The following is a 15,569-nucleotide window of genomic DNA, read 5'->3' as shown; positions in this document are numbered from 1 at the left end:
TCCTGCTCCCTCTTCTCCACCCAGTTTGTATGGGACACATATATACAGAAAAGGCAAAGAACTTGCCTGAAGTCACTGTGAGTCATTGGCTGATCCCAGGTCTTCTGACTCAAAATTAGTGCCTTTACCATGCCCTTCCTGCTTTATAGTCTGAAACTAGGTTTAAAAGGCAGTCAGTTCTTAAATGGTCTATTAATGTGTTCAGTTCTTTCCTCAGCTCTTTCCAAACCTGCCTAAGGGCTTCAAATCTTTATCTTAAATACTGCTCTTTCGAAGCTACATTACATAATCAGTTCAGTAATAAACCTTTCAAGTTATACGACTTCTAGTCAAAGCAAATCTTTTTGCCTTGTTTTCCTGCCAAGATTCATGACTCCTGCCTGTCCTATTCTATGAGCAAAATAATAAATATTCTTTACTGAATGCCAACAGCAGCCTGGGCACTCTGAGGCACTTACAACTTGGGAGCTGGTGAAGTACTCGTAGCTTGAGCCCAGTGCTATTCTTTTTTTATCCTGGTCTTTTACCCTTCTCAAGACTAAAAACACCCTCCACTCATACCTAATCATCCCCCTATGTCTATTATTGCCATGTTTGATGTACAAAGTTTATTTCAAGCTGAAATTCTCCCCTTGCTTGCTCAACATTGTTATTTCCTATTTTTTCAGTGTGCTGCTATTTATGCTGTGTTATGTGCATGTATGTCCCTATTGTAAGTTTGATTTAACTTATTGGAACATGGCCAATGTCTTCCTGCTTGTATGACAACTTCTTCATTATCTATTTCTCCATCTGCCCTTTTCCAGACTAGACTACTGTTTCTCGGTTCACAATTGCTTCCATAGCTCAGTTCCCAATTTCCTCTTCCATCCCATGAGCTGACACTGGCATACAGGGAGTAGGGTGTCTACTTGCCTTGGCCCTATTTCTTCACTCACAGAAGCAGAATGCATATTTCATATCACAGGCAAAGCTTTATAGTCAGCCCTGGGTTTTCCCATGCCCAGAAGCAGTGCTTCAAGGTAGAATAGACAAGGGACAAAGGAAAAATGTAAATTTTACTCTGCAACCACAGTAACTCAGGTGTTACAGATCATATCCACCAACATTTTTCCTACCTCTACTCTTATTGCTTTCTTTGGATGTTGTGTGGTGTTCAATTCCAATTAAGTCTCAGAAGAATTGGCTCTGACACTTAAGAACATCCTGAGTCCACTGAACAGAACACTCCTTAAAGATGTCATAAATAATAGACTGTCCAAGTCTTCCATCTTGAAAACTCAGAAGACAGAGAAGAAGGAACTGGGCATGGTCATTAGATTCATTGGGAGAAGACAATACAGTTGAGATGCTAAAACGTGATGCAAGGGATTCTCATTACCTTAGTTCTGTTTTGAGGATTTACCATTTTGGGGCATAACCAATATGCCACCACCTTTAATTCATTGCTTTCACATCTCCAGTGGTAATTCTGACATCTGAGTTCCCCATCAACTCTATATGTCCATAAGTGGAAATAGCATGCATGGGAGTTGGTGCACAGATATATGGGTTTGACTCCTGAAGCTGGGTAACTTTTACAAATTATTAAACTTTACTCAGCCACACTTTCCACATATAAAAATGAAGATATAATACATAGCTTGTAAAACTTTGAGAATTCAATGATATAATTTTGATGTAAGGACAATATATCTGCCACAGAACAAGGACAAGATAAATGATAATTTCCACAGTTTTGTCTTCTGCTCCCTTCCAGGAACTTCTTCATGAATAAGTAGTAACCTGGCTCCATCCTGGCCCTCAAAATTCTGGGTTGGCTCTATAGCTGGGGGAAAATAATGGTAAAAGCTAACTTACAAGGAGTTAGCTTATTGTAGCCCTAGGCACTGAGCTAAGTTTTATATATATATCATCTCATTTAATCTTCAGAGTCATCCTATGATATAGGTTATTATCTCTATTTTACATATAGAACAACTGCAGTATAGAAAGATTCAGGGGAAGGGGATATAAAGAGATTATATGGTAATGGAGAAATACAATAAAAAATTTAAAATAGGAAAAAAGAAAGATTCAATAATTTACCCAATGTATATAACTAGTAAGTGACAGAGCCAGGATTTGAACCAAAGCAGTCTAGCTTTAGAGAGTCTTTGCTCCTGACTGCTATATCCCAGGGCTGGTAAGAACAATATATGTCTCCTTCCAATTTGGGATCCAGGCCTTAAGCTCTATTTATGAGACATGAAGTAGGGAGCAAGTTGAAATAGTAGAAATATCATACTTTCACAATGGGTGGGAGTCTGCCCTCTTGAAATGGATTTATGGCTTAGAAAGAACCTCACACAAACATATTGTGTACTGTTTAAGGGCTGACTGTGAAAGAGTCCCCACGGTAACAAGAATAGGGTATTTTAGGGGACCCTGGGTAACACAGGAAAATCACACTAGGTTTTTCTTCACTAATTTAGGTCTGGAGCTCAGAGAGACTATAACAGGCTTGCTTCCCAGAGATTTCCCTTGTACTTTGGTCCCATAAGGAAATACTGGGTTAGCACAAAAGTCTGTTTGGTTTTTTCCATACGATGGCTCTAATAGTGCTTAGTTGTCTCAAAATTCACTCAAAACAATTTTGTTAGATTTTATTGTGACAGCTGCCATAACAGCATGTATTTTTAAAAATTTGCCAAAGCCCTGGCTGGTGTGGCTCAGTGGACTGAGTGCTGGCCTGTGAACCAAAGGGTCACTGGTTTGATGCCCAGTCAGGGCACATGCCAGGTCCCCAGTAGGGGTCATGCAAGAGGCAACCACACATTGATGTTTCTGTTCTTCTCTTTCTCCCTTCCTTCCCCTCTCCAAAAATAAATACATAAAAAATTTTTTAAAACATCAAAATTGGTGAATTTTTGTGTAGCAATTTAATATTGAAGGTGGAAGAAAATACACAACATTTTGGGCATATTATGCTTTATTATTTCAAGAAAGGGCGTTGGATGGGCAGAGGAGTGCAAAGGGGGAAATTGTGACAACTGTAATAGAAGAGCAATAAAAATGATTTTAAAAGCCCCTGAAATGCAAAAAAAAAAAAGATTTGTGCAGTGAATGAAGAAGGTGTTGTGACTGATCGAAAGTGTCAAAAGTGGTTTGCGAAGTTTGTGCTAGAGATTTCTTGCTGGTCGATGCTCCATGGTCAGGTAGGCCAGTTGAAGTTGATAGCAATCAAATCTAGAGATTAACAGAGAACGATCAACGTTCTACCATGTGGGAGAGAGCTGACATCCTCAAAATATCCAAATCAGCGAAGTTATTGGTGAAAATGAAAAATGCATCATTTATTTTTATGGCAAAAAAAATGTGGACATTTTTGCCAACCCAATAGTAAGCAAATACATACAAATCAGGAGAATACAGGAAGGGTTTAACACCAGGACTATTTACAAAGGTGTGAGGGGCTATAGGGTAACCACAAGGCCTAGTGCAGTATTTATAGTGGGTATTTGTCATCACTCTTAAGCATGAAGGGGTGAGAGGAAGGAGTTACTGAAATTTGAAATGAAAGAATCTTGTGGAGGGGGCTATCAATTGAGGAGTTGTGACCTTAAATTGAGAGGTACAGCAACTCAAGGTGACAATGCAGGGAGGGAGCTGGGAAAATAAAGGCCCTGGTGCCAATCTTCTCCCTCCTTCCAACATTCTGCCAGGCTCCCCCCTGACCAAACCCAACTGCAGATCACGGGGCACTGGGGCTTGTTAATGTACAAGGCAGCCTCCTGGGCCAGAGAGCAGTTTGGAGGAGAATGGAGAGTGGGTCTGCAGAGGCAAAAGTTAGCCACTATAGTTTGGCTGATGGATTCAGCTCTCCATACCACTTTTCCCCTGACACAAAATCTATTCTAGTTTTCTCATTATCTCTATTCTGACATTCTTTTAGATCCAAATCTGACTCCAGATATTTTCAGCTCTAGCATTCAATGTAGAACCTTCTACTCTCATAAGCTTCAAGTCAGAAACTTTTTGGCATCTTTGACTCCAAACTCCACTGCTCCAGAATCCTTTTAGAAATATTTGTCTGGAGAACCCAACTGACCCTGAAATACTATTTTCCTATCAATGTAACTGTAGTATAATCATCATGGCAAGATTATTTCAACTTAAGGGCAGGTATTGGTTCTCTTGCTCCTCTATACACCATGCAGAAAGCTGTTGTCACACTATAAATAATAATAAAAGATGAATGTCATAAAGCAGAGGCTGGCATTGCTCACTGACTAGACCAGCAAGGCAGGGTGACAGGTGATTGGAGGACTAGGGAGGCAGAAGGGGTATCAAGTGAGATAAAAATGTTGATCTGGTTAAATGAAATAACCTCTACCATATTACTAGGCGAGATAAGAAAGGGGCCAAAGACTTCATTTAAAACCAGAGGCAGAGGTTTGCAGTTTCAATCCCTCATAAGGAGTGCTCTCAACCAAAACATCTCCACCCTGCCCATAGTAGGCAGGTGCCACAGGGGCAATAGCCCTGAATTTGACACCAAAACAGCTGGATTCAAGTCTTTGCTTATTACTTGTTCTGTGCACTAAGCTCACTTTTTCCATCTTTTTTAGTTCATCTAATAATGATAATAGTTCCTTTCCGGCTCCCTTTCTTAGGGTGGCTTCTAAGATCCCAGTTGGAAAAACAGCAGTTTATGCATTATAAAATTCTGGGTTCCTCCATAATGGGTGAGTATGAGTGAGTGAGTGATATAATGTGTATGCGTGAGAGACTTACAGCATATCAACATGTGTAACTCTGTATGCATGATCTGGTGTAAAAAAGTAAAGGAAAGAATAATAGGAATGTGTGAGGACATGTGTGAGAAAAGAGGTGAAAATTAATGTGTGTGGGTATTTGTGTGGGAGCTAACATGTTTGGGAACATGTGAGAAAGAACATAAGAAATGAAATATGAATATTTGTGGGTTTGTGAGATTCTGAGAGTTTGTGAGAGAGTAAATGCAGATGATAAGTGCTTATATATATGAATGTGATGTTGGACCACATGAATTGCCATTTTTATAGGTTCATACATTGGCGATATCATATGGTTCAGCATACTATGTAAGTATGTAAGATTGTGTGTATATTTGTGGATTTATGAGTGAATTGTTTGTGAACAAACCAAGGTTCATATTTGTGAATGAATGTTCATGTTCAATGAAATGTGTTTTCTTTGTGTAAATGAATTGTGTGTGCAATCTAATTTGTGTATTTTTGGTAGAGCATATGTGAATGTGAATGTATGTGAGCAGGCATGTGAATGTGTTTGGAAGAAAAGATGATGAGTATGAATATGACCATGCATATGAGTTCAAGTGTGTGTGTGTGTGTGTGTGTGTGTGTGTGTGTGAAGAGAGAGAGACAGAGACAGAGACAGAGAGACACAGAGAGAGTCAGAAAAACACAGAGAGAACATACCTAGCCTTTGGACTCTGCCAGTGAATATATGCTCTCTTGTCAACTCATAACTTTCCAAAGAAACAAGCTTTCCAAGCTGAAAATTTCCACATAGGCTTTCCATCCCAAAAGGGTGCCTTTTATTTTTAATTTTTCCTCTTTGGTTGGAGCCTCACGTCTAGCCATTTTCGGCCAAGGAGAAGAGTAAGTGCCCAGCTCTACTCAGATAATAATTGGGAACATTTTGCTACACACCAAAAAACTGGAAAATGACTGGTGTGTAGAGCTGAAACTTGGTGAGGTTTGTAGCCTGCAAGACAAAGGGCCCCTCAGCTACTTTATTTGTTCTCTTTAAAAGTAGCCCTAAGTGACTGAAATATCGCCACCACAAGCAGTATGAAATTTCACCACCAGTTGGAGTTATGTAACCATCTCCATGGCAACCAAAGCCCATAAACATGCAGTATCACTGTTGGCTGGTTACATAGCAGTAGTTTTAGTGCCCCCACCACCCCTCCTCTTCTGCCTTTTCTAGCTTATTTTCTCTTTTTATACCTTTCCTCCTATTTTGCTTTACAGTCAAAAGCAAGAAAATTAAACATTGAGTAAAATGAGTGGAAACTGAAGCTCCTTAAGCAGAGGGTACACATGAGACAAGTCTCTGAGAAACTGCAGGTACTCAGCTTGCCTGCAAGCCAGCTCACACCAGGGAAATGTACTGCTTCCCACCTCTATACCACAACCCACAGACATGCATACTATGTAGTGGCTACTGTTGAAAGGAAATCAGGCAGGCTGAAGAGAAAGCAGGCACAGGAGCTAGAAGAAACCTTGAAAACTCAGCCTCTTAGAACTCCTTCCTTTGAGTATTTCCAGGCGCCCTGGGGCAGTGTCAGCATGGTAGAGATGGTATAGTGGATGTTTCTGAGTTGAGAGAATGAGGTTTGGGAAAATGGGGACATACTCTGCCTTAGGTAGTATCACTACTTTTCCCAGAACTTAGGGCTGAACTGTGTTCCCACCCTGGTCAAGAGGCAGGATCTGACATTAAAAGTGTAACACTGAACATCAGGATTCATAGATTCTACACTTTGAATCCATCTCTTAGGAGCATTACGATCACAGAAAATTAACAAAATCTCAAAGTTGCAGATACCTGAAAAATATGCCATATCCCCTACTCTAACCCAGTGATAGGGAGATCATTACCTATGAACATGGACCACATAATTATGTTTTGCATTGAACTGAGATTTGGCTCCTGTAGATTCTATCCACAGGTCTTTGTTCTGCCTCCTGGGCTCCCCATTTCCTAGCTGTTCTATCTGAGCTCTTCTGCAACTAATATTCCGAGTTTACTTAGAAATTGCCTCTTCAGGCACAATGTGAGATTAGTGAATAGTGTCAGGGTGCCCTGTGTAGTGAAGGAGGAGAAAGAAGGCTAGTAAGCTTTGAGCCCTGCCCACTCTTCTCTGATGGTTGTGATTCCAGAATCTTCATACAAAGGGGGATTAGGAGAGACACTTGTCTGGACAAGTGCATTGATTTTATATACAGTGTATAAGTATTTGGGGTGGCTTTGAAACATTGATGGAAATTATGGAGGGGAACTAAAGGCCTCTCCAAATCTACCATTTGGCAAACCATTCCTTTGGCTCAGATTTATCTTTGTCCAGAGATCTGTGTAGATGTGTACACACATGTGTGCCCAACTGTCAAAGGTTCTTGGAGTGTGTGTGTTGGGGGGGGGTGGTAATTTTAAGCCTTGAGGAAGTCTGGAATTGTGCTGGTGTAACCAAAACTGGCATGCTGCTTATGAGAAAGCTGGAAGGATTAAGTAAAAAGTGGAGAATGATCATGAAAATATCAAGGGATATCAATCCCAGTAGGAACTGATTTGAGCCAATCAATGGCTGATAAGTAAGAAAACTGCCATTTCTTGAGTAATTAAACTGTGTGCTAGAAATGGTATTAAATGATTTCACATACATTTATTTCAATCCTCAGAACCCACTGACCACCCCTTTTATGTCTCCTACCCTGAGGAGTTTTTATAATCCTATTTCACAGGGAGGAAAAAGGAGAGTAAGAGCAATTTGCTCAAGTTCTCATGACTATAAGTGACTATGATTTAGTCCCAATAATTTCTGCCTCTAAAGGGGATTTCCTTCCGTTTTTTCGAAGCAGTAAACTTAATTGTGTCTAAACAATGGCTGCAGGATCCACCCATCACCTCTGAGAACTGTCTTGCTAAGGTATGCCTTTAAGGTAAGGTCATAGAAGTTGATGCTGGGCTGGCAGGAGAGTGAAGACCATTTCCACTGTTGTGGGCCAACAGCATCAACAACAACCATCATCTTGGCATCAACTCACTGTGTGATGTTAGGCAAATCCCTTCCCACTGTCTAGGTCTCAGTTTCCCATGTTTAAAAATAGTTGTGGTGAAGGCTAAATGAGATCATTTATCACCATGCCTAGTACCTCATAGGAATTTAATAAGTAGTAGGTTAGGAGAGGGTTGGGTTGGGTGATCTTCCTGTTGGAATGATTTCTGAATCTGTGACTCTTCTCTTCTTGCCAGGAAAGAAGGGTGACCTACACTGAATAGCATAACGCATCAATTTAGGGCATTGCCACCTCACAGTAACAAAATCAGTTCCTTCAACAAACTTTAGCTAAATGCTTCTTTTCAGCCATATATTTTATTAACATGGGCTAGATGCTGGGACTTCAGTGATGCATAATGTATGGGTCTTGTTTTGTAGAGATTTTCTGAGAGAAATGGGATGGAGAGAATTTTCAAGAATAAATCAGGAGAGCAGGGCAGCAATTGCAGCCTTTAATTGACCCAGGAGAGCAATAACTAAATCAGAGCCTTAGGGGAGAGAACTAAAGCAGCTTGAAGAGGCATCAGAAGTGGGTGGTGAAAGCCAGGAGTGGTTTTAAGAGCACATTAACAATGGCATTGAGAACTGATTACAATGGTCTACAGGGCCCTTTATAATCTCCCCCACTCCCCACCTCTCTGGCTTCATATCCTACTACTCTTTACCTTGCTCACTCCAGGTGCTCTGGTTTCTTTGCTGTTCGTTGAACAATTAAGATACACGACAAGCTTTTCACTTGCCACTCCCTCTTTCCTCATGTATGCACATGCCTCATTCTCACTTACTTCTGGTCTGCACTCAAATCTCACCTTCTCAGGGGGACTTTCTTTGGCCATCACATCTAAATTTATACCCACCCTTCCAATATTTCTTACCCATTTTCTATAATTTACTTTTCTATTACTTAGCACTTACCACTATCTAACATATTATATATTTTATTTATTCTCTTTGTTTCTGTCTTCCTCACTAGAATGTAAGTGCCAGGGTTTATTGTCTGATTTCTCAATTACTATGTCTCCAGCACCTAAAACAGTACATTTAAAGTGGGTGCTCAATAAATATATTTTAAATGAATGATTAACAGAAAGATTTACTACATGTGGGATAAATCATTTACTCCATTTCAAGGAGTCAAGGGTATCTTTGAAACTCTGATGTATATTTTAAACATATGGACCCTATCTGCAAAATAATGCATGCACTCCTACCCACTTGCTAGATTACCAGCTCCTTGGAATCCACAATCTCATTGCATTCCAACAACTACCCAGTGAGGCAGGCATTTTATCTATGTATTGCTTGTGAAGTCAGGGAAACTCAGAGAGGTGAGCTAACTTACCAAAGACCATGGAGTAAGTGGCAGAGCAAGAGCTATAACCAAACTCTCTAATGTTCTGATCACTACCATTTGCTGTCCCTAGGCACATGGTGTTCTTACCTTATACAAAGCTATGGCTCACACTAGAGCAGGGAAAACCACTGTAGTAGGCAGTTTCTAAAATGGCATGCAATGATCACTGCCTCCTGGTATTCATACCTTCCTGTAAGTCCCTACCCTTGACTATGGACTGAACCTAGTGACTTGCTTATAATTAATAGAATGTTGCAAAAGTTATGAGATGTCACTTCTGAGGTCAGGTTATGAAAGACTAAGTTTTCTCTCTCTCTCTCTCTCTCTCTCTCTTTCCTCTCACTTGCTCTCACAGATGAAGCAAGCTGCCATTTTGTGAACTGCTTTATGGAAAGGCCTATGTTGTAAGAAACTGAAGGAGGCCTCTGTTAAACAGCTAGCAAATAACTGAGTCCAACTGCTCTCAAGAAACCCAATCCTGCCAAGAACCACATGAGGAAGCTTAGAAGCTGATCCTGCCTCAGTGCCTCAGTTGACCCTTAAGATGACTGCATCTCCAGCTGACCCTTTGACTGCAGCTTTTGAGAGATCCTGAGTCAGAGGCACCCAGATAAAGCATGCCTGGCTTTCTTACCCAAAGTTAAATTATCATTGCACATTATTTTAAGATCACTTGTTATACAGCAATAGATAACTAATGAAACCAGAGATAAAATGGCCTGCACCACACTGGCCTCATTTCTTCAGCTACCACACCTTCCTCCCTGGTCCTCACTCTAAAAGTCTTTCTCCCCACTAACACATTGGGAGCAATAACCTGTTTGGTTTTCTAAAGGACTGGAACTTGAATAGCACCAGGATGGTAAGGATCATGGTTATATGGGAGAGTTTGGTATTTTTCACTGATAGAAAATATCTCTTTCACAGCCTGATTTCTCTCAGGCCCTAGGCCTCTATGATCATGTTAATTTGTAAGGCTGTTTAAAGTTATAGTTGACTTACAAGACTCACCTGGAACTCAGGAGACCCAGGTTATGCCAATCTGACAGTCCGCAGTATTTTTCAACTGCCATCTTTAGGCCTAGCATTGTGCTTGATGTTGAGGAGACTGTGGGGAAAAAAATATATCCAGTTCCTGGCCTCATGAGACTTCCAGTGTAATGGTTATACTCCTACATTGACCATTCACAATGGATCCATAGGCAATTTCTCTCTGACCTGTTTCCTCATTGGTGAAATAGTTGGCAGCTTGCATACATAAGAGGTGTGTTTCTGCTCCATAACACAGTACTTTTGTAAAAAGTCAAGGCCTATGCTCAAGTGATCAATGGAACTATCTCCTGGCTGGTTACCGAGGGTCATCAAAGTTAAATGATGTGCCAAGGTCACATGGGAAAATGGTGGCAGTGCCCTGAGCTGCCTCTCAAAATTGCATTAACATTTATAGCACAAGAAAAATCTGTTCCATAATGCTTGCTTAATGACATTCTGTTCCCAAATAGACAGTAAACAAACAGGATGAAACAAAATAAATTGTTAATGCTTTTAATAACCCAATAATATTTAAATAACAGATAGTAATTATCTTATTAAATCTAAATGAACAACAGCAATGTGAACTTTCCTGGAGCTCTACTCTTGCTGAGGTATCTGAAGGCTGTAAAATATTATCTGCTCCAATTGAATGTTCTCTATGCTTAAAGAGCATTATTTGTTGGAGGTAATAAGTGAGAGTGGGCTAAGAGTAAGGCTGAGGGAATAAAACCAAAGATTTGCTTAAGAAAACGTCTCTGGGGAAAAAAGGAATTCTGGGCTTTTCAAAGATCAGAAATGGGCAAAATGAAGGAAAATCACTGTACAGATAAGGTGAATAGAGGAGAATGACTTACCAAAGACAACCAAACTCTTTTTAGTGGCAAAGGTTAGACTACAATCTGTGACTTTACATGACACCACCCTACATAAAACCAATTTCACTTCAGCAGATGATACCTAGCAGTTAGGAGCATGTATTCTCAAGAGAAAAAGACCTTTGTTAAGATTTATTCTCTGCCATTTGTTAGCTGTGTGACACTGTGCAGGTTACTTTAGCTCCCTGTGCTTCCATTATATCATCTGTAAATAGGGATGGTAATATAACCCACCTCATAATGTTTTCAGGAGGAATAACTAAGTTAATATTTGCAAAGCACTTGAAGCAGTGCTTGTCATAAAATAAATATTATATAAGTATTTGTTAAATAAAACAAACAAGATTTGGAGAGAAGATGGAGGCGAGATAGGTGGGAGCAGAGTTAACTTCCCCCTGCACCTGGGTGAAACACCTACCCACTCCACTGAGAAACAAAGTGAACAGCCAAAAGCAGCCCAGTGTTTATGAAGATAGGAGACCAAAAAGTACAGAAGACACTGAGAAAACAGAAGGTAAGGGTATTGCTTCAAGACAAAAAGGTCCCTGGGACCAACGCGGGGACCAGAGCAGCTACAGCCCCAGGCTTGCCCCGTGCGGGGCCTGCCGCAGGACTCCTGGGAGAGAGCCGGGTTAACAGCCCCCTCCACTGCCAAACAAGGCCTGAGCAACAGGGTGAGAGACCCACTTGCCTGAAGTCGCAGGGAGGGGAATAAGGACGAAGTGGAAAACCCAGGGAGACCACAGGCAGCTGGCCGAAGAGAGTTGACAGCTGGGCTGTGTGCGATCCTGACGGGGACAGCCCCCGGCCTAGCTGGAGAGGTGGGCTGTGTGAGACATCAGGCCCTTCCTTGTACAGAGGCAGCCACAGGATCGAGCAGGAGGATTTTTCCCCAAAAGAAAAAATCCCTCTGGGGCACTTCGGGGAATTCCCCTGCAGCAACAGCTCTAGTCTGCTCTCCACCCGGCCACTCGCCAGTCCAGGGAGTGTGTGCATTGACTGGGGACTGTGTGCACCTCATCTCGGAGGGAGCTGAGACTACAGGCACCACCGGGGGGAGGGTGCCCATCCACCGGGGAGTGCGTGCACCTCATTTTGGAGGGAGCTGAGACCACAGGAACCAGGGAGAGTGAGAATCAAGGAAGGCTCTGCATGCACACCCATAGCCCAGAGAAGGCCTACCATAAAAAAAGAGTGGGTAGAAGCTGGGAACACCAGGATTCCTCCTGGAAGAGGAAACCCACCAACAAAGGAATCACCAAGAGATAACAGAAGAAGGTGAAGGAGGGAGTGGAAGTCACACTAACTCAACCCAGGACCTATCTGGAAATACAACGAAATAGTGAGAACAAACAACTGAACAAGAGCAAGGGAAAAGCCTCAAAACCTTATAAACACAGAAGAACCAGCTCCAACACAACCTGCCCACACCTGCACAACAGAAGACAAGAGGTGGGGGACAGACTGACCCTCATTTAACCAGCTGGTGGGAAAGACCCACCAAAGACAGACCCAACAGGAACCAAAAACCAAAGACATACACAGAGCCAACAGAAACCACAGCCCAAGATCAGTAAGATCAGGAGATCAAGGAGACTGTACACAAAATCTCACAGGTATTCTACCACAGCAGTTTACACCAAAAACTCAGGGGGTCAGAACAGAGCAACTTAAGAAACAGAGGCTAACAGGAAGAATCTCACAAACAATGGGAAGACAAAGAAACAATCCCCAAATGAAAGGAAAGGGGGAAGTCTCAGAAACAATGCTAAATGAAAAAGAGGCAAGTCAACTATCAGATTCTGAGTTCAAGGAATTGGTTATGAAGAAGCTTAATCAGCTCACACAGAATTACCAAAAACTACAGGGAAACTACAATGAACTCGCTGCAAACTATATCAACATGAAAAAGGAAATAGAAACTATCAACAAAGGCCAAGAGGAAATGAAGAATACAATTTCTGACCTGAAGGACAGAGTAGAAGGAATGAAAAGCAGGCTTGATGAAGCAGAGGACTGGATCAGCGAACTGGAGGACAAGGTAGAAAAAAAATACCCAGAAACAGCAAGAAAAGGAAAAGAGGCTCAGAAAGAATGAAGAGGGGTTAAGGGAAATGCAGGATAACATGAAAGGCAATAATATCCGTATAATAGGGATACCAGAAGGAGAAGAGGAAGAGCAAGGGATAGAAAACCTGTTTGAAAAAGTAATGATGGAAAATTTCCCTAATCTGAGGGGAGAAAAAGTCACCCAAATCCAGGAATCACAGAGAGTCCCAATCAAGAGGAACCCAAAGAGGCCCACTGCAAGACACATCATAATTAAAATGGCAAAATTCCAAGACAAAGAGAGGATCTTAAAGGCAGCAAGGGAGAAAAAGGAAGTAACATACAAGGGAGCCCCAATAAGGTTAGCAACTGACTTCTCAATGGAAACGCTCCAAGCCACAAGAGAATGGCAAAAAATATTCCAAGTAATGAGAACCAGAGGACTGCAATCAAGACTACTTTACACAGCATGGCTCTCAATCAAGATAGAAGGCCAAATAAGGAGTTTCCCAGACAAAAGAAGTCTAAAAGAATATACCTCCACCAAACCAGCTCTGCAAGAGATGCTAAAGAGGCTGCTGTAAGGAAAGGAAGGAAAAGAGAGACAGAGGGAAGAACACAGGTACAAAGAATCAGTAATGAATAAATACCTATCAATAATAACCTTAAATGTAAATGGATTAAATGCTCCAATCAAAAGACATAGAATAGCTGAATGCATAAGAAAGCATGACCCACACATATGCTGCCTACAAGAGACCCACCTCAAGACAGAAGACCTACACAGACTGAAAGTGAAGGGCTGGAAACAAATATTCCAAGCAAATGGACAGGAAGAAAAAGCAGGGGTAGCAATACTCATATCAGACAAAATAGACTTCAAAAAAAGGGCCATAAAGGGAGACCCAGATGGTCACTTCATAATACTCAAAGGAAGAATCCACCAAGAACACATAAACATTGTAAATATGTATGCACCCAACATAGGAGCACCCAAATACATAAAGAAAATCTTAGAGGACTTCAAGAAAGATATTGACAGCAACACAATTATAGTAGAGGATTTTAATACCCCACTATCAAAGATGGACAGGTCTTCTAAACAAAATATCAACAAAGATATTGAGGCATTGAACAAGGCCTTGGATAAAATGGACTTAACTGATATATATAGAGCCTTTCATCCCAAAGAAGCAAAATACACATTCTTTTCAAATGCACATGGAACATTTTCTTTTTAGAAAAAAATTTTTATTGTTATTCAATTACAGTTGTATGCCTTTTCTCCCCATCCCTCCACCCCACCCCAGCTAGTCCCACCTCCCTCCCCAACCTCTACCCTCCCCCTTGATTTTGTCATTGTGTCCTCCATAGTAGCTCCTATAGACCCCTCTCCCCACTATTAAGAACATTGTAACAATAGCCAGAGGGGAGTGGGGAGGAGATAGAATGAGCCACTTTAAACAAAACAAAATAATATTTTTAAAAATTATTTTATTGTTCAATTACTGTTGTCTGTGTTTTCCGCCCACAACTCCCCCCCACCCTAGCCAGACGCACCTCCCTCCCTTGCTTCTTCCCACCCCCTTGGTTTTCTCCATGTGCCCTTTATAGTTGTTCCTGAAAGTCCTTCCCCCCCATTGTCCCTTCCCCTCTCCCCTCTGGCTATTGTTAGATTGTTCTTAACTTCAATGTCTCTGGGTATATTTTGTTTGCTTTTTTTCTTTTGTTGTAAAATACAATTGAAAAATAAAGTTAAAAAAATTTTAAAGGCACACTTTTTTATTATTGTTTATTCTATTACAGTTGTATGAATTTTTCTACATTTGCTCTCCTCCACCGAGCCTACCCCTGCTCCCCAATCAATCCCCACACCACTGACCATATCCATGCATCATGCAGACATGTTCTTGACTAGTCCCTTCTCCTTCTTTCCACCATTCCCCCCTCTCCCCTCCCCTCTGGCAGCTGCAGTCGGTTCCATGTTTCCATGTCTATGCTTCTACTTTTCTCATTATTTTGTTCATTAGATTCTTCTTATAAGTGAGATCATATGGTATTTGTCTTTCACTGACACGCTTATTTCACTTAGCATAATGCTCTCCACTTCCATCCATGCTGTCTCAAAAGATAAGAATTCCTTCTTTCTTTCTGCTGCATAGTATTCAATTGTGTAAATGTGCCACAGTCTTTTTTTTTAATTTTTTATTGTTAATTGAATTACAGTTGTGTGCCTTTTCTCCCCATCCCTCCACCCCACCCCAGCCAAAACCCCCTCCCTCCCCCACCTCCACCCTCCCCCTTGATTTGGTCCATGTGTCCTTTATAGTAGTTCCTGTAATTCCCTCTCCTCACTGTCCCCTCCCCACTCCCCCCTGACCATTGTTAGATTGTTCTTAACGTCAATGTATCTGGTTATATTTTGTTT

The sequence above is a fragment of the Desmodus rotundus genome, chromosome X (genome assembly GCF_022682495.2).
Source record: "Desmodus rotundus isolate HL8 chromosome X, HLdesRot8A.1, whole genome shotgun sequence".
NCBI classification, from domain to species: Eukaryota; Metazoa; Chordata; class Mammalia; order Chiroptera; family Phyllostomidae; genus Desmodus; species Desmodus rotundus.
The sequence above is the reverse complement of the archived record's forward strand: the minus strand, read 5'-3'. Positions refer to the sequence as shown.